Consider the following 20275-nt stretch of genomic DNA (forward strand, 5'->3'; position numbering starts at 1 on the left):
ACCGTGTTACTGCTCATTATAAGAGATGAGCTAATACTGCAATTAAATGTTTCCACCTTTCTGTAATTAGCAATGGTTTGTCACTCTCTTTGAATTTGTTTCTTAGTTAATATAAGCTAACAGAAAAATCATTTGATCATTAAATGGCCATCAATTTTCAGAAGGTTCACACAGACATTCAGCTGAGATAGAGGAGATTTTGCTGGCACATAATATGGCTCAGTGAGCAGAGCCATAAAACAGTTGACTGCCTGATGATAACCGACAACTACAAATCAGAGATATACACAAGATTGGACAAACCCCAGAAAGATGGATGCCATAATACACAAACACACAAATATACACACACACACACACATCACATGTTGAGTCAATATGCTCGTCCTCCGGATTCTTTAGACGCTTAACTCCTGCCATTTATACAGGTTAAAAAACAAAACAAAGATTGGCAAGAGTGGGTTGAACAGATGGCAAAAGAGAACACCAAGGTGAGGAAAATTAGTCAATTGAAGGCATTTCCTCCTAATTTGAAAACAAAGGAATAGTTGAATGACACAAGCGGCACTTGATAAAAGACAAAGAAAGGCCTGGGCAGAGAAAGGGAGCAGGGAAAATCCAGAGGCATTGGCTGAGTGATCGTTTGTGTCTCATCCTTTACCCCAATGGCACAGAGCTCAATCAAATTCTCTTCATTCTTGACCATGCATTAGCTTAGCAAGCAGAGACCTTCTTTCACTCCCTCAATTAAATTTCCACCCGCACATAATTAACGACTGTTTTGTCCACAGATCAATAATGTGCCTGTTCATTAAAAGTCCCTTTGCTCCCTTAAAGATCCCTTTGCTTAGTTCGCTACGGCATCTGAGAAAGGGGTAACACCTAACAAGTTTTCTATTGCAGCTTCATGTCTCTGGATTTTTTTCCCTTTTCTTTTTTCTTCAACTAGTGCAGAGTAAAGAAGAAAGCCAAACTCACAAGAAATGAGGGAAGCTTCATTTGAATGACTTTGGGAAACTTTGAATGCCCAACTCATAGTAGCAGTCATAGTCTGACTCTTTGTCTCAGTTACTATATTTATAGTTCAGAACATAAGAGAAACAACATGTACTGTAAGACAAACATGTACTACACGTACTAACTATACATTCCTGCCCTGGTATTAACTGTAATGTCCACGTCAGTTCCACAACTATCACCACTTTCTGTGATGCACAAACAAAAACCTGTCTTGTACTTTTTAAAAGATAAAAGATCAATAAAGATTTAACATGGAGCATGCCAACCACCTGCCATAGCTAACACACAGAATTATTACACCAGAGGTTCTTTCAACCTCAAGGTTGCACATACACACACACATGTACACACACACACACACACACAGATTCACATTCACAAACACTTTCCCAGTGTAATGATCAGACTGCACTATGCTGTTGCCTCTTGCCTCTCCCATCTGCTACGGAACCACAACATCTCAAGCGATAACAGAGTTTGAACGCACAGCAGTCCCAAACTGGGTATGTTTTTATTGTTTTTATAGGATTACACAGTATCTTTGAATTACAGTACGAAATGTCTTTGCACCAGCTAGAAGAAGTTCAAGTAAGCTCAGCTGTAACAATTTTACTTGTGTAGTTCTGTTTTGTGGCCATTCCTTTGTAAGTTTTTCAAAGTTTAATCTCAACTTTGTTTAAATTCAACTTTACTTGACTTTACTGTTCATACTGGACTTAATAAAGGCTGACAGCAAATCAAATCCAATATCTTAGGTAGTCTTCATAAAGGACATGACAGAAGGTATTTGCCAGAACATGTTTTTAGGCTGTTTAGGTCAGTCTTTGTAACAATACAGGCCAATTAATACATGTACTGTCATGCTGTAGGCCTTTAAAGAATAGATTTGAAATTTGTGAAATTTTCTAAGATATTGTGTAAAATAATAGCACTACTCACTTGCTGATTTATTGATACTTTAAAATTGGCCTGCAGGTTGCAATTTATATACGTTGGTTCAGTTGAAGTAGGCTTCCCCCTTGGGATTGCGTCAGGAAGGACATATCATGTAAAACTCTGCCATCCAGGGCTGACAATTATTATTATTCAGACTATTTCAGTGTCTAACGTTTTTATCATCCCTTGAAACTGAAGACAGCTTTTTTGTATCACACCTTAAATAATACTGTCTCATGTTACAGCCTTATTCCAAAATGGGATCAATTGATTTCTCACCTCAAAATTCCATGACCAATATGCATATATCATGGATATAAGTATTCACAGCCCTTGTTCAGTACTTGGTTAAAGCTCTTGGCAGCAGTTACAACCTCAAGCCATTTTGAGTATGATGCTGCAAACTTGGTACACACATTTATTGACAGTTTCTTCTTTGGAGAACCTCTCAAGCTCAATCAAGTTGGGCCTGGTGGTTCCATTCTTCTTCCATTTACAGATAATGGAGGCCATTGTGATTTATTGTGACCTTCATTGCTGCAGAAATTTTTCTGTACCTTTCTCCTGATCTGTGCCTTGATACAATCCTGTCTCAGAGATCTACAGACAATTCCTGGACTTCATTGCTTGGTTTGTGCACTGACATCCACTGTCAACTATGATACCATATATAGACAGGTGTGTGCCCTTCCAAATCATGTTCAATTAGGTGAATTTACTGGAGGTGGACTCCAGCCAAGTTGTCGAGAAAAATCTGACAAATGATCAGTGGAAACAGGATGCACCTGTGCTCAACTTTGAGTGTCATGTCAGGCTGTGAATACGTGTGTAAAATGTTATATACACATTTATAACATTTTACATTTATATTTTTAAATACATTCTTTGAATTTATATATACACATTTATACAAGCAAACCCTAAAGTCATTATTGGGTGTTGTGTGCAGAATATTGTGTATGGTGAAGAATAACTTTGAATAATGTTTAGTAATATTTGAGGTTAATATATACCGAGTTGACAATATGGCCTTTTTAAATTTCTATGTTATAATATTAATTAATTAGTTTATATTTTTTGAACAGACTCTTATTTTTATGCATAAAAAAACACATTTTAGAGACAAAATCTGCCAAAATAGTAGTCCTGAAGATGTAATCTGAAGAGGGATGACTCAGTTATTACTCTTTTTAGTTTGTTTCTTTGTTTTATTTAGTTTTATAGCAAAATGGGAAAATCTAAAGTTAGATACACAATAAAAAGTAGCCATGTGTTGTTGTAGCATTATTACATAATCTAACAAGAGGCAGGAAAACAGCTGATAACAGAACAGCAGAAATGAAAAATGCAAGGAAATAAACTGACAACCATTTTTCATGAAGCACTCTATCCCAAATATTCCCTTCATCTGTTTGTATGTGAGGACCCAATTTTTCAGAGCCAATTTAGAACTATTCCACCCATGGTCACTCTTGCTGCAGATGAATCCCCTTGTGTAACATCTGGCAGTCTCTAGGCATCCCTCTATTTACTCCCTTTCTCATAAGCTAGTGTAAAATTGGCCCTTTGAATCTTCACCACAGTTGATTCCTCATTCAGTGAGGCAGCCGTTCCCAGTGCGCAGTCAAATTCTTTCTTTATTTTGTGTAATATGCTAAACACTGCCACATAAGTTCTCTCTGTCTGTTTCTTTAGACGGATGAATGTGGCAGAACAGCTCTGAATTCCCTTGCTCCCAGTGCTATGATGTGTGCCAGTCTCCTGGATTATGAGACATATGGAGGTATGTGAGTACACAAGCTAGAGCAAATGAACTCAGAGAGACTAGCACACTATCATATGCAAACAGTCTACAAAGTGTATGCATAAATACTGTGATGGGAAAAACTAATATAGACATGCACTCATCCATAAACATACAAATTCACACATTGTTAAATCTTGCATATTACAAATTTTAGTGCAGTAAGAGAGTTTAAATTTTGGAAATGCCTAAAAACCCCAACTTAGATATGCAGATGTAAGAGTAATATTTTCATTTTGAGAAGTTAATCCAAATCTTTAGTTGTTAAACCGCAGGGGCTGGAGGAACACTCTAAAGAGCACTTCCCTTTCCCATTATATAATAGGGGCAAAGCAAAACTGTTTCTTAAGATTAAATGTAAATTTGAATTGCTGTTAAACATTAATAGCTGACTAATTAAAATAGAAATGTGGACCAACATATAAACGGAATCACTGCAGCATGAATAATGCTGCTTTAAAATGATAAAAAAAAAAGTCAGATCTTTTGTGTTTTGACCTTGTTTTCTTGCAATAATGAACATGGACATAAAATAAGCGTAAAACAGACGTGACAGCCTCTTAGACCACATTGTGTTGTGCTGATGGCTGCCATCTGTCCTGTGAAACTAGACCACAAAGGTCACTTTCATTTTGACAACTTATTGTCAAAGTATAGGTTTGTGTATGTGTGTGTGAAGGTCTTTGTGTTGCTGAAAGTACCAGTTTCTCTGTGTGTGCAGTAAGTCTTTTTTTCATCAGTGCTGAGGGATTTAAAGCTAGTAATGCCTTATCCTGGCTTGGTACCAGTGACATATTTATCACTAGTCTACCTCTTTGAACTGAAGATGCTCTGGGGTGTCAAGAAAAAAAGACAATAATTCATATGTAACATCCTCTTTTTGTATGTCTTGTGATACATCTTTGAAGAACTTGTTGTTGTTGTATTTTGCTAAACCTTGTATGAACACATGAAACACACTTTCCTTCCACAGTGCTGGATTCATGCCAAATATCTTGTGGAAATGATTGATACTGCTAATGCTTGTCCACTGGAGCCAGGAAAGTTCCATTAGCATTAACACTGGAACGAGAGAGGAGCCTCTCTGCCTCTGTCCAATCATGAAAAGGATTAACCATGAGCATTTAAATTTTAACAATGAATCAACAATTAATATTTAATATTTTGTTTTCTCTGTACAAAACCCAAAGTGTCAAAAACAAGCCGATCCACTGTGGGCACGGTAGCCTCATTAATGTGAAGGGACCAGGAAATTAACATGCTCAGACAAGAAAATGACTTGGAAAGTGTCAGGGACCACTGGATTTGGAGACATTAAAAATTTTCTTTGAACTATGTCCTCATGTAGGAGCACATTATTCTCCGGGGCAATATTACAACCCTGTAGCTCAATGTTACGGTCACCAGTTATAATAATATCACGGTTGTTTGTAAGAAGTCATGTATTTTCTGTCATTTTGGTCTGATAGATTGATCCAAGTACATGTGTTATATAAGACTTAGACACCATTTTTATGGACTAGAAAGAGTGATGAACTGTTATGACGTGGAATTTAAAAAGGTTTTGTTTTTCCACTCATTTAGAAACCAGCTGCTGAATTCACTCAAAACTGACCCAGAATTCAAAAGTGAACTGAATTAAGCTACAGATTATGTTTTCAGTTTTGTCAACAGTATAATCTTTAATCTGTGCTTGCATTTAACAGACATTGTGCCAAAACTGTGAGCTCAGGGACTAGATGTGTCCCGAATACACCTTGAAAGTCAAAGTTACTTTTACAATAACATCTTGTGTATACAAGCTTGTACGTTTTAATAAAAGAACCAGATATTGTGCTCTGAAGACGTTTTTGTCCCGTTACTGCTTTCTTATTTTTGAATATTTGTGTCAGATCATCTATTTTCTCACAAGTCTTGGTGATCATCAAGATGATGATGCACACTTTTTTTTCGTGTGAAGATTATGTTATCAGTATATGATGTGTTAATTAGCAGCTAAGCAAACCCATTTCCTTGTTTCAGGCATTTTAAATTAGAATTATATCAATTATCGTCTTTTACCAAACTCTTGCCACAAAATCAGTGAGCCTATTGAGTAAAATGTCTCTAACAAAGATTAAGAACTCTTTGCTGGAAGAGCAGTTTTCACTAAGCAGTCTGTATTTCCTGTTACAAAAGGCCAATTGATACTAATGACTTATCCCTTTTAAAAAGAAATCACATTAATTGCCGGTATTTCCCATCACCCTTAAACCTCACCAAAATTCATTGAGCCTATCAGTTAACCCCTTATATACCAACTCAATTACTAACCTAAATGGCAAACTTGGATTGGAATATTAATATGAGTGTTTTTGTTGTGATAACTGCTGTGGTAAATGCTTACACAGGTACACTATAGTATCATATAATAATACTAATAGGATGACATGGCAATGTCTTCTGAAAGCCAGAACAACTTTTCATGTTACAGTAGCACCGTTACACTGTAGCTGGAAACAGAAAAAAAATAATTAAAAAAAGGAGAGATTCATTTTTTTTACAGAAAAAAGATCACAGACTCAAAGCACTATATTAAGTATGCATAGTATTTTTTAGTGCCTCAGTAAAATGCATGTGATATCACCATAACAAGTCAATTTTAACTTGGAGAACATGGTTCACAATAAGACTGGGATAAATTCCTGCAGGACATCTGCAGGCTATTTTCAATTCCTAAGGGATAGCTATGAGCTGTGTAACACTGCACACACTAATGCACAGACGCAGACACAGACACACACACACACAGGCACACACACACAACAGCAGCAAAACATCACCCCCGGATGTATCAGATTACACCATGCAGTACATTCAATTGCATCTGATGGCAGATGGTGTAAACAAAATCAAACACACGTAATCTTGAGGATTGGATCCTTCAGTGAGTTATTAACCCTGATATTCAAAAACCTGACTAAGGACTAGACATATTAAGGCAAGGAGCAGCATGTGAGGCATCTGAGCTGAGTCATATCTTTTTTAAACTGCTTATTTAGCTGGGTTTCTTTTTCAATGTTATTATAATCACATGTTTGTTACACTAAATGCAATGAAACTGTTGTACATACAAATATGATATGACATGTGATATGAAATAATCTTTTTTTTTGTTGAGATTAAGCTTACCTACAGTGGTGATGTAGTTTGATACTTTGGAGTGGTGTATAGGCCACTGGTGTACAGTAAGCATCTTCATTTTATTGTCTTAAAAAGATGTGTAAGATTACCAGGTCAATGCAAGCATTAAAGCAGATAATAGGTAGGCAAATTAAACAGATTGCTGGTCAGTTTGCTAATGGTTGTCTAAACACTTTTTAAAATTACTAAAAATGGAGAAACTAAGCAGACCTTATTACCTCATTGCCCATGGCATATGTAAATAACAGACTCACCATCCCTCAGCCAGATGACCTTGCTGACACTTTGTGCGAATGATGGCTCTCAGGTCCTTCAGGTTGTCTTTATTATGCCATCTAACATTAGTCTCTCTCGAACACCGTGTCTCCTCCTCAACTTCTGAAAAATAAAACATACCCTAGAGTGAATTTCTTTGTTTGTTCCAGTTTAAATAAATTAATCCCCCAGTTAGATTTTTAATGGGGGTGTTAGGGGCAGGTGGGGTGGTGGAAACGAGGAGGAAAGAGAGGGAGGCAATTTGCTAATGGAACAGAGAAAAATGGTGTATGGGCCCAGGATGAAAAAGGAGGAGAAAAAAAAAACCTTGGTCTGTCTGGAGAGTAAAAGACTGAGCTATAGAGCGGGCGCTAAAGTGGTTTTAAAAAAGATCATTAACTGCCATCTTCATCTCAGGTGCAAGGTTAGAGAGTGAGGGATACTTCAAGAAACATAGGAGAGTGGAAGAGTAAAGTCTACGAACTTCATTTAATTACCTGCTTTAGATCTGCAATGCCCCCCAAGCCCATCCCTACACACACACATGCATACCCTCATACCCCCACATCCTCTCACCCCGATACAGCCATTGCACAGTCCTGTCCTACACAACGACTGAGTCTGCCACTCTTACCTTGAGGGTAAGATGCAGTGGACCCTTGAGACTGTGACACAGGTATTTAACTATTAATTACTGTGCAACTGGAGTCTACAAACTTTGTCCTGATACCCAGTTGCCCTGTAACTGCATGTTTAGATTAGAAGCCACAGACTCAGTCAGCAACATGACACTCCAGGATTTAGGCCTCTTAATTTGGTAAAACAGTATTTACAGATATTACTCGTGTGTGAGACATTTTTATCCAGCTCTTGAAGTTGAAGAGAGCCTTTTTGTGCCACAGCTTAAATAGTATATAGTGTCAGTATCATTTTTTAATTCACAATGGAACCTAAATCTCTTTTAATCACTGCAAATGGCAGAGTAGCCAGATAAGGCTGACACAATATGAAAAGGGGAATCAGTTGTATCCAAAATCAGCCTGGAGAAGAATGCTAACCTTGAATAATGTTCAATTACTTTTGAGGCTACTACATGCTGAATCAACAAATCCGCCTTAGTATTTTAAACCACTAGATTAAAAGGCTATCTGATTAGATTAGATGTTTTGTAAGGACTGTGATATTTCATGCATAAGGGGACACATTTACACACAAGCTGCAAAGGCTCTGTGCGCAAGTACCACAGAGCAGCGACCCGGTACCACTTGTGTTTACACCGTCGTTAAAGACTATTGTAGGATATATCACATGCTTGGTTAACCATATCATTCTAATAGACTGCTAAGAATAGGGGTATTTTGATCAAGTGGATAAGAGGCCCTTGCGGATAGAAAGAAAGCAGTTTAACAAATACCTACAGAAATTTGACTCTAAACAAAGTAATGCTGTGATCAAGCGAATGTGAACTCAAGGAAAAAAAAGTTGAAGCAAAAGTGAATGGCATGACATTGATTTTCTACCATGATGATTTATCTATTCACCACAAACAAAGTATAGAAAACAAAAGGAATCTTCTGGCGACTGCAGCTAAACAGTTGCACTGGGCCTTGCTGAGATCCTGAAGCTTATCGTGATCAAAAGCCGCATGATGCAAAATCCTCACTGGGCTTGAGATTGTTACATTGTTTTTCATTTGTTTGTTATTATCATTCTGTCCATCCACTCCTTTTCCCCCTCTAATTGCCTCTGTGAAGGGACTTTTATCATTTTAGATATCATCGTTATAGTCCCCTGACTTGAAAAAATACATAAGTCAGTGAATATGGGTATGCATCTTAATTAGTTGTTTAGAATGGTGATGAGACGTTTTACTTTTTAACCATTTCACTGTTTCATTGAGTGTTGAAAAGGAATCTAAACCATTTTTCACATTATGAGAAAGGAAATAGGAGGAATACCCCAAAATAAAATGATCGTTACATCTTCTAATCATCACACCATGCCCTCTTGTGTATAGTCGCATGGACTCCCCGAGAGCACAGAACGCGGTCCTCTGAGAAGCAGCTATGCTGCTTTTTCACCTACCAGTGTGTATATTTTCTGCTGCATGCTGTGGCTCTGGGGGTGTTTTACACTGATTCCCGGGAGGCATGAGTCTATTTATACAGGATCTTAAAACAGGATAGTCATACACCTCCCACCTCCCAGCTCCACCCTTGCAGCACCAGCTTTAGGTGACACACAGCCACATGATAGCCCAATCTAATCTTTTAATCGCTCTGGTAACTTCATGTCTCAGGGTGAGTTGGAGCAAGCTAACGGTGGGGATGGAAAATCGTCTGCAGAGATATGATATGATCCTTGAACACGTAACAAAAAAGACACACACACAAACTCCCATGCACACTTATACACACTGTCCCGCTCCACCCCATCCCCAGAGTACTATGGCGAAGCCTCATGTATCTGTGGGTATTAACAGATCAGCACAGAGCTGTAGCCACCCTGCTTTAAAGTCTTTTCTTGAGGTAGTGCTTCAGAAGCCTGCTGCAGAGGAGGATAAACGCACAGCAATCCCCCAGGCCCAGCGCCTCCTCAGCTCCCTCTTTGCTGCCCCCCACCTTCTCCTCCATTCCTCACTTATCCTTACTTTCCTTCCATCCCTTATTATTTGTCTCCCTCTTTTCCTCAGCATCTCATTCTTTCTGTAACACTCCTTGTCCCCACCTTCCCTTTGGCCTACTTTTCATGTCTACTTATCGTCATCCTCTCCCATTTTGTGTCCATCACTTTCTCGAGCCTTTGCCCCCACGTTGTTTTCTTTCTGCTTCAGACCTCAGTAACAAACAAGGCTTATTATTATTGCCATAAAGTAGCATCTCAATCTGAGAAGACACAGAGACACTGCAGAAAGTGAGGATGACAAGGGGGAGAATATGCAGTGAAACTAAAGTTAATGAACATGAAAAAATGCAGTGTAACCTCTGTCATAAGAACAAGCCCCAGTCACACATTTCTAGAGACCAGTTGGCTACCCCCTGGCCAGGTGTAATTGGTCACAAAGAGGTATAGAGAACTGCACTGAAAACCTCTTTGTGAATGTTCATCTTCCATGCAAATTTCCACAGTTGCAATTTGCATGGAAGATGCTGCTTTGTCCACAAACACTCACTAACTACAGAGTACTACTGAAACTATGAAAAAGAGACTGTTTACACTCAAAGTAAAAACAACCTGTGGGGTCCTAGGGGGTTGCCAACCAGTCTCTAGACCTGAGTGATTGTGGCCTTGGGTTAATTATGCGGTAAGGTGAATCTGAAAAACTAAAGAAAAAAAAAGATTACAAAACAAACTTCTCTGGAGTGGGGCTTGCAACCACATAGAATAAATAATAGATGACAATATTTTCTGAATGTTGTCAGAAGTTATTTTTTCAGGACCAAAACTCCAAACACTAGCACTACCTGACAGCCAACTTAAGCACTGAGGAAAATCGAAGTTGTGGAAGTGAGCTCAAGATAACGGTCCTGAAAATAACAAAAAAATAACAGTTTAACTATTAGTCAAAAAGTATTTTTGTGGGGCTACATGGCATTTAAATAGATTTTTATAATCTACAATTCTGCCATATTACGAACTCTTTGGTCTTGTTGTTGTTTTTTTCTCTGGTGAAATGTAATATCCATGTTCACTCTGTGAGTTCTCTTCCTCTACCCAACAGAGTGACTGATTGGACAGCACAAATTATCTGTGTGCAAATATAACATTTACTGTGACTTGTAAACTTTTAAACCAATGTAATGAGAGAAGTATCACATTTTTGTGTAATGGTTGACTTAATGGTGATCAAATTCAGTTTTTTTTTAAACATATATCTGTATGTTTGCTGTCAATGAGTCCCTGGGGACATCCTAGAGATTATGCAATCCAAAAACACTGAGAGACTAATGTGGTCAATATATTGCATTGACATCCTGCCAAGACACAGAGGCAGAATGAGTTCATTACATTTGGTTTAAAAAGGAAAAAAAACAAGACTCTAGAGCAAATTGCATTTTTTGGGGGGGAAAAGTAAAAGCTACACTATATTCATCAATCCTTGTCAGGGTGTTATTCATTAAAAGCAAAAAATAAAAAAAATAAAAGGAAAGAATAAGAAAAAAAACCTTGAAATGTGCTTGAAATAATTTTGTAAGTGAGAAAGGAGTTAAAAAAGCTAAAAACTGCTGCAAATATAATCCTTGTTAAAGACTAGACAGAGAGAGGCGTGTAAATAAAGTGACAGAGAGACATGTAGACAAATACTTTGCCATTCAAACACACAGAATGATAGATGAACATGAAGGCAGACTGACAGGCAGACCAGGGAAGGCTAAGTAGGCTGAATCCAAATTAAGCTGATCAGTGCTCACTGTGAGTTAATCTAGTTATGTGGATAAAGGACTTCCCTATGGCTAAAAACACAGCAAGTTATGAGTCAGAGTGTGTGTGTGTGTGTGTGTATCTGTGCGGGTGTGTGTTTGTTTGTGTATCTGTCTGTGTGTGTAGATGTGGGAAAATGAATCACGTGCATCTGTCTGTTTCCCAGTGAGCAGTGTTGGAACCTCGAAAGCTTTCTAAATAGCTAACAGTTGCAACCTGTGTTTTGCACTCTACTTACATTTTCAAAGAGAATCAAACTTTAGGCAGTGACTGAAAAAGTTATAGTGACAGAGACGTTAGGCCAAGACAATGATAATGACAGACAGCATGTCAAACCTGAGATTCACACTGCAAAGTGTGCTTCTATTAGGGGGTGTAAGAGACGTTTGCTATACTGTAGTGTGTAGTGTACTGTGACTAGGAAAATGCAGTTTTTTTAGGGCATATTACTAAATTAATCTACACTGTCAGTTTTAAAATCTCAGAAGCATATGTCAGAACATTCCCTCTCATGTGTATAACACTTGGAAGTGCAGTTAGAACGCAAACTAAATCTCCAAATCAATCAGACACCTTTACTTCTTCTCCCCCCCATTTAGCAGTCTTCACTAAAAGACATCAAGGGTAAATGACTGTAGTGTTTCTTTGGAACTACCAAAAATATAGTACCGGTAATAGTAAAGCATTTTCTGAAATTAGAAAAAAAGATGAATACAAATTCAATCAGCTCTGTGCCTGCATATCAAAGAGAATGAGGAAAGGGGAGGGGTTGAACTAGAAGGCCAGGAGATATAAGTTTGAAATAGGCGTCAACTTCAAACAAATCCTGATATTCATAAAATACTTTCAAAACAGTACTGAGCTAAGGCATGCGTGCAATGAAAAGGCATTATTTACAACTGAGGAATAAAAGAATATGAGAGCTCTAAAGTGACTCAAAAAGAAAGGATGAGAAGGGCCAATTTCCCTTTGACTTTCTCAGTTAAGGATTCCCTGTGCCGAGCAGAGAAGTAAAACATGGACCCAGAAACATGACAGTATCTGGTGGAAATGAGAGAATATGCCTTAAAGATAACATGATCAAGGAAAGGAGAGGGTTCTTTCAGCTGCTCTGGGATATTCTTATCTGTGTGTGGAGCCAGACTGAGGTAAAGCACTGTTAAATTGGTCTAATACAGTGAGGCTGTTTGGGGCCGATATTTAAGAGTCATAGATGAAGTATGTCTCAAAACAGAGGTGCACCTACAGTAAACATAAGATATGTTTTGATATATTTCTTAAAAACAAAGATCATAATCACTAATGGTATAAAATATATTTTAAAAAAGAGACATTTAAATGTGGCATTACAATCTCAGTAACCCTAGCTTTTACTGTACCGTTGCAAATCCAAGAATCCCACTGAGGCCAACAGAGCTGCAGCCATGTTCCCAAATCCAAATCACCTTGATTTTTCCGTCTTTCCGTACTTCAGGGTGACCAGATCAAACTAATTGTAATACTGGCAAATGTATGCAACTAACTACTTCTTATCCTCTTCTGGATCACAAGGACACCATCCCAAGTAGAGCTGCCTAGACTGCCTACTCCCCCTCCAACACCTCTACTTCTTTCTGGGTGATACACTGTTGTTTCCAATCCTACCCAGAGATGTATCTCTTGAGTTTGTCTCCTGAACTACAGTCTCCGCATAAGCTATCTTCCTGTGTATCTTTTCTATTGAGTGCCCTTAGGTCACCCTATCTCCAGGGGTAAAACTGAGAAACTGTGTATCCTTCGAAGGATATGCATTTTTCTCCATTTGCATTTACAATATTATTCTTTCACTCCATACCCACAGCTCACGGCCATGTGTAAAGCTAGGAGCATAAATTGACAAGAACGCTGTTAGCTTTGTCTTTAGGCTCAGATTTCGCTTCACAACAACGCTACTACTACAGTGTCCCGATCCACCTGTCAATCTTCCTCTCCATTTTTTCCCCACTTGAGAACAAGACTCCAAGGTATTTGAACTCACTTGAGGCAAATCACTTCTTACATGGAGCACCTATTTACTTGTGTTGTTTAGGAAATTATACTTCTATCCCCAGCTAAAATATCTCAGTCACAGATTTTGGTCAAAGTGTAGATGTACTGATGTGCTACAATTTTTCACTAGTGGAAAAACAAAAACACTGTGGTTAGCACTGCCATCTTACAACAAGAAGATGTGGAGTTTTCATGTTCCTCCCATGTCTGTGTTGTGTAGGGATGGGTACCGGTGTCCGGTGCCATGATGGCACCGGTTCTGACATAAACGGTAGTAACCAGACCGAAAAGCAGCGCACATTTCGGTGCTTTATTTCGGTGCTTTTTTTTCCTGAGCTGTGATACACTTCTAGCCAATCATTTTACGTTTCCGAGGATAGTAGGCGGGGCCAGGTACGTACGTTCTTTTATGCAGAGCTACAGATTAAAAATGCCCAAGGCGAAGCGGTCAAAAGTCTGGCTGTACTTCACAGCAAAAGATGCAAACTCAGCAGCCTGCAACAAGTGCTTTAAGCTGATACTGTCAAAGGAGGTAACTCCTCAAATCCGATGAAACACCTGGCGACGCATAGCGTTTTTTTTTTCTCCAAAAACCAAGAAATGCGCCGTATTTGATAGCTTGCTGCGAGACCTCACACCGAGCGCATCTACTGCGGTGTGGTGCCTGTTATCGGACCCGGAGTTAGCAACATACCCAAAAACACGAAGAGGAGAGTCCTGGCCCCTAGCCCTGCCAGTGTAGCAGAAATGATGACGGATGATGATGGCAGCAGCAGCAGCCGTTCTTCTCTGCGTGAGTAATTTACATTGAGTAGGCTAACCACGTTATTAAATTAATGCATGTAAGGTGAACTAGCAAACATCATCATATCTACATGCGGCTGTCTTCTTGTTTGATGGCAGATACTCCCTTCACCCTGGCCAAAAAGGCTAAAATGACCAAAGAAAAAGAGGGAAACAGCTAAACATGAGAGGTTTTTGGACAAAGTTTGTGTTTTTTCCATTGATTAAGCACTGCTTCCAGCCAAGAGTGATACCATATATGCCCTATAGCTGCAGAAAAGGCTAACATTGTTATCTTTTTACAAAAACCAAATCAAATCAAATCAAATCACTTTTATTGTCACATCACATGTGCAGGTACATTGGTACAGCACATGTGAGTGAAATTCTTGTGTGCGAGCTTCACAAGCAACAGAGTTGTGCAAAATACAATAATGTAAACAAGCAAAATACAAGAATGGCTACATCTGAAACTAATAAATATATGTACAATATATAATAGTATATGTATTTCTGGATGTGTATACTAAATATTTTCCTACGTGTGTGTGTGTGTGTGTGTGTGTGTGTGTGTGTACACATATTTTACAAATTAAATAGAGTAAACAATAAATAAAATATATAAAATATACAGAGTTGAGACATGTGCAAAACAGTGGCATTACTGTACAGTATGGAGTGCATAATGTTAAAGTTCCAGTAGTGAAGCTGAGGTGTCTATGACGTGTTCAGCAGTCTGATGGCCTGGTGAACCAGCTGAACATGAGAGGTTTTTGGACCAATTTTGTGTTCTCCATTCTTTAAGCACCGGCACCGTTTCAAAAGTACCGATTTGGCACCGGTATCGGATAAAACCTAAACGATACCCATCCCTAGTGTTGTGTCTCTCTGAGTACTCAAGCTTGCTTGGATGAATGGATAGATGGATAGTTGGATCGATGGATGAATGAATCCATAGATCGATGTGTTTACATGTGTTTTAGGATTATTCGATTATTTAGGTCCTACAATGCAGACTCACCAGTCAGGTGAATCATACACAACATGTTGTCATTACTACCAAATGTCAATTTGTTGGGCTAGATGTCCTCTGTTCAGGCATAATGTGCTGGCCAAAAACAGACTAGCCTGGGAAAAGCAGGTGCATTCTTTCTTAAGAAAACAACAGGAGTCCTTCCTGTGCCCACCAACATCATGTCTCAGAAACTGCCTTTTCTCTCAAACCTACTCAAACCTGCTCTGCAGATGTTTAATCAGAGTTCCAATGATGAATTATCTCCATAGAAGAAACACAATTAATTTTGTTGTTTGGTCAAAATAATATCAGGTAATTAAAAAGAGTTAATTTAATTAGTTGCACTGCTTTCTTTTTTGAATTTGACCCCACTCATGCCTCTTTTTCCCCCCAAAAAAAGACACACCTCAAACATTTGTGTGCAATCTTACAAGTATCCCCATGTTTTTGGTAAAGAAGATCTCGTTAAAATGTTTCATGTTGAAGATGACTCTGAAAATGGCAGCCAAGAGGAGAGACCCTATCAGGTACTGGAGGCTCCAATATATAACTTGAATTTTAACAACTTAATTTAAAGCTTAATAAGAGTTAATCCTTTTTTATGATATTTATTTGATATATGCACAGGATATGAAATGTGTGACCTTTGTACTTTTTAATTAATATTATTATTTCATTTTATGCCTTTGTGTCACCCTTTTTTTTCTGGATAGACAGTTGTCCGCAGGTAAGTGTGATGAAAAATTTAACTCTCAAAATGGACACAAATAATCTTACTGTGTCATGTGTCTATTTCTATTCCTATATTAGGCAATTATACTATAATATATTGAACTCTATAATTGCTATTGGATGTCCATTTGTAGAAAGCACTATCTATTTTCTCTTGGGAACTAGTTACAAGACCTGCTGTTGTTGTAATTCAACAACAGCAACAACCATTTACCAAAATAACTGCATTTGTTAAATCAGTGCAAGTTGTGACTAGAAAATTAATTAGAATATCAAGGTATAACTGGGTGCCTCACTCAGGACATATTAATTTAGCTTTTTTTCTGATTTACATACGTCTTTAATCATCACCCTCCTTCCTTTGTTATGTTAGGAAATTTTATCGAATTTTGCCTCAATGAACGGCCTACATTTCCAGCCAAAGCTTCATAATAACAGCTCTTCTCATTCAAACAGAATCTCACATTCAATGAACAACAACGTGTACAAGAAACTAAGTAGATGTGATGAGCTATTATTGGGAAAGCTGACCTTTAAAACACTTACTGTGCATTATTTAAGAATAAATATTGACAAAGATTCCACTTTTTCCAAGGCTCCTTAACTACACTTTCACCCATAATAACTACACACATTTTGAAGATGAGAAATTGGCATTGGTGAATATAATTGTCCAAGTTAAACAATAAGTAATACGAAGCACAGCACCACATACATACAACGCAGAGCTGCAACATGGAAATGAGCAGCGGCATTAAGACTCAGATTAACATTTAGATTAATCTCTCCAAAAGAGAAGGGTTTGGTCTTCAGCATTGTCACTAAAAACCACTGTGATCTACAGTATGTGAAGCTTTTAGACAGATATGAGCCTAAAAGACAGTTCAAAGTGATGTTTTTATGAGTCCAGTGGTATTTGGGGAAATTACTGTCAGTGTAACAGCCAAATCTTAACAGCACTTCTTGATGTCATCTATTCTTTTTGGTGCAGGGCTTTAAAATGAAATTTAAAAATGTAGCTAACTATCAGATACTTGCATGGTATGCAATTTTATTCATCATAGAGCTACAGCACTGAGTAAAAGTCGTCTACATCTGGACCTTCACTATTCGCTGTTTTAAAAAAGAGAATAGGCAGAAAAGGAATGCCAAAATCTAAAAGAACGAGACTAAACATCAGAGACAAAAGATCTTATGGGGGGATGAATCCAAATTCAAGATATTTAATACAAACTCTTGTCAGAAAGTATGGAGCAGGTCACCAGAGAGGTCCAACAATGAATTCCTAGACCTCTCTGTTGAATACACTTGAAGTTTTGTCAAAATTTGGGGCTGTCTGCAGTGTTGAGGAACTATGAATGCAGAAAAGTACCAGTAGATTTTGCTCCACCATCCAGTACCATTTGGCAATGGCTTCATGCAGTAAAAGTATACCTGGATAGAAACGTAGTGGAACACTATTAGTCATGGATTGGCCTCCCCAGAGCCTAGATCTCCACATTAATGATGCAGTGTAGGATGATCTTGACCAGTGTTGGTCAAGTTACTTGAAAAAAGTAATCAGTAACTAATTACCGATTACTCCCCCAAAAAAGTAATCCCATTACTTTACTGATTACTTATTTTCAAAAGTAATTAATTACTTAGTTACTTTTTAAAAACACGATTTACAACCTGAATAGGTGATAAAGCGATAGATCTTTCAGCCCAATTCTACTTTTTCTGCAAAATCCATCATACAAAATGTAATCAAATGGAAAAGTCTCTTTTTAAAACTTGTTTTATTAGTTTTAACCTTTTAACTTTATGCATCAAGCAAAAATTTAATTATATGCAACATTCTCTGACTGGAAGAAATTTGTTTAACATTTAAACTTATTTTCTGCACATTCCAGCACATAAAATATATATATATTTTTGTGTGTTTACACTCAGTCTTTCAAATAGATGCAAGTAAAACACAGCAGAAAATAAATAACATCAAAGACTAGCGGTCCTGTTGCTCTATTTTCACCTGTAAAGCAGGAGTGGCGTAGGCGTAGGTTTACCCTGGTGCAGGTGTGCCGCAGCGGTCAGTGGAAGAATCCGCGAGTTTCTCTGTGAGTTTCCCATTACGTCGTTGCACACTCGGTGCTTGCTTGGAAGTTTAGGGGGTTTTTTCGCTTTAAAAATAAGTTTTCTTCCCACGCACAACGGACACTAATGTTTTTGTCACTTTTTATGGAATCAAACTCAAAATAAGGTCAGTACTTCCACGCTTTAAACGCTGCACGCTCATACTCTCTCCCACAATCGATATGTGATCCATTGTTGATCTGCACACAGCTGTTGTCACGAACGTCACACTTGCTTACGTCACTGTCATGAGACATTCTTGCAAAAAAATCACGGTTTTAGTAACGCAGTAACGCAGGGTTCCTACGGGAAAGTAACGGTAATCTAATTACCGTTTTTGCAATAGTAATCCCTTACTTTACTCGTTACCTTAAAAAAGTAATCAGATTACAGTAACGCGTTACCCATCTCTGATCTTGACAGAGACTAGAACAAAAGACAGCCAACATCCAAAGAAGAACTTGTTGGGATCAAAAAGCCTGCAGAACTATTCTTGAGGACTACTTTTTACAAGAGAGGTTGTCTAAGAGAGCTCAGGCTGTGTTCAAGAATAGAGGTCGTTATTCCAAATATTGACTTTCAAGCACATTAGAGTTATAAAGTGTTTTTGCCTTACAAATGACTTATAAACGACCCTTCCGTTTGTTTTACAATAAATAATTTAACCTTTTCCAGTTTCCTTGCAAAATACAAAGAGAAGTGTGTTGACTTAAGATTTATTTTTCCAGTATTATAAATTGCAAAGAAATAAATAAACAAGAGATAACGCTAAATTTAATTTTGAGAGAAACACAACCCCCCCCTTTTTTTATTTTTTTTTATTTCTGAATGTGTTGTTTTAACTTTTTAGGCCTGTTTACGTTAGTGTCTCGCACAGTCACATTTGCTCTAAACACCTTATCTCTAATTCACACCAGTGTACAGCTCCAATACAGATAGACCCAGATGATGCTTTAGATATAGAGGCACAGTTTCTAGCTGTGATATCACTACAGCAGCGCAAAACAAATAAGGTTGTTCACTGAAACTTGTGCAGATTATACATTAGAACAATACACATTAAAGCTCTATTAAAGCTGAACTGATTAAACCAGAATTGTAGTAATCATAACTTTGATGGCCGTTCCCTAATATTACATCTTATGTAAATGTAGCATCCCTTAGATGTTACATTTGAAAAAATATGACTCTAATATTGTATAGGTGTTTGATACTCTACTTCTTATATATGTGTAACAAATTTTTAGTTAGACACTTTAAATCTTAGAGTGTATGTTTGTCTTAGCTCAAATGGGCACACATTGCAAGCTCTTTAATACAGAAGAAAAGTTTAGTTTTTTTCAGAATATATTATTAGCAAACATGCTCATGAAGGCCAGCTTCCTTGGTGAAGGGCAAGTCATACAGAGTGTTTTTATCCCTGATGAGAAAACAACCATGGATCACTTCAGTGGCTGATGGTCTGGAAAAAAATTACATCCTGAAAGCTTCTGTGAATGGCTGTCGAACAGAAGACATGTCAAAAATGCGCTTTCAGTGTGATTGTCTAAAGGCTTCCTGTCTTTGCCTCTCTCCTTCTGTCTTTGTCTCTCTGTTTGTGTAGCTGTCTATCTTCCTCAGTCTTACGAAAACTAAAAAGATTTTTCGAAAGAATAGCCCGCTTTACAAAAGTGGTGGAATGACAATGGGGCTGTTAAAACCGCTTGGATCTCCTAATGCGTATCCTATCTATATTATTGATTCCAATTCTGGTAGCAACTCTCATAGACCTGTGAAAGAGTCTCTACTTCACCCAGTGGTCAGTAAAGTTAGTTTATATAGACACACACACACACACACACACACACACACACACACACAGGCATGAAATAGCACCATGTTCAAAAGCAGCAGTGACCAAAGTCCAAACTTCAAACTCTGCTCACATCAAGCCCTGCCAGCCTGAGAGGACAGGAGCTTTCAGACAGCACAGCAAGCATCTT

At 37.9% G+C, this 20275-nt stretch overlaps 1 protein-coding gene across 2 annotated transcripts in view; it reads right to left on the minus strand.

Annotated features, from left to right (window-relative positions):
- Positions 1-20275, minus strand: part of cdh22 (cadherin 22) — a 187860-nt gene that overhangs the window by 129022 nt on the left and 38563 nt on the right. The window contains exon 2 of one of the 2 annotated variants that reach the window (XM_086293472.1): positions 7198-7321. The exons of the other annotated variant lie outside the window; for it this stretch is intronic. The gene's annotated coding sequence lies outside the window, so the exon portion shown is untranslated. The remainder of the gene's footprint in view (positions 1-7197; positions 7322-20275) is intronic. 2 annotated transcript variants of the gene reach the window in all.

Source organism: Aulonocara sp. 'chitande type north' Nkhata Bay, linkage group LG5 (assembly GCF_057382095.1).
Source record: "Aulonocara sp. 'chitande type north' Nkhata Bay isolate Kocher_YH1m ecotype deep benthic linkage group LG5, A_spYH_male_GT1.1, whole genome shotgun sequence".
Classification (NCBI taxonomy): domain Eukaryota; kingdom Metazoa; phylum Chordata; class Actinopteri; order Cichliformes; family Cichlidae; genus Aulonocara; species Aulonocara sp. 'chitande type north' Nkhata Bay.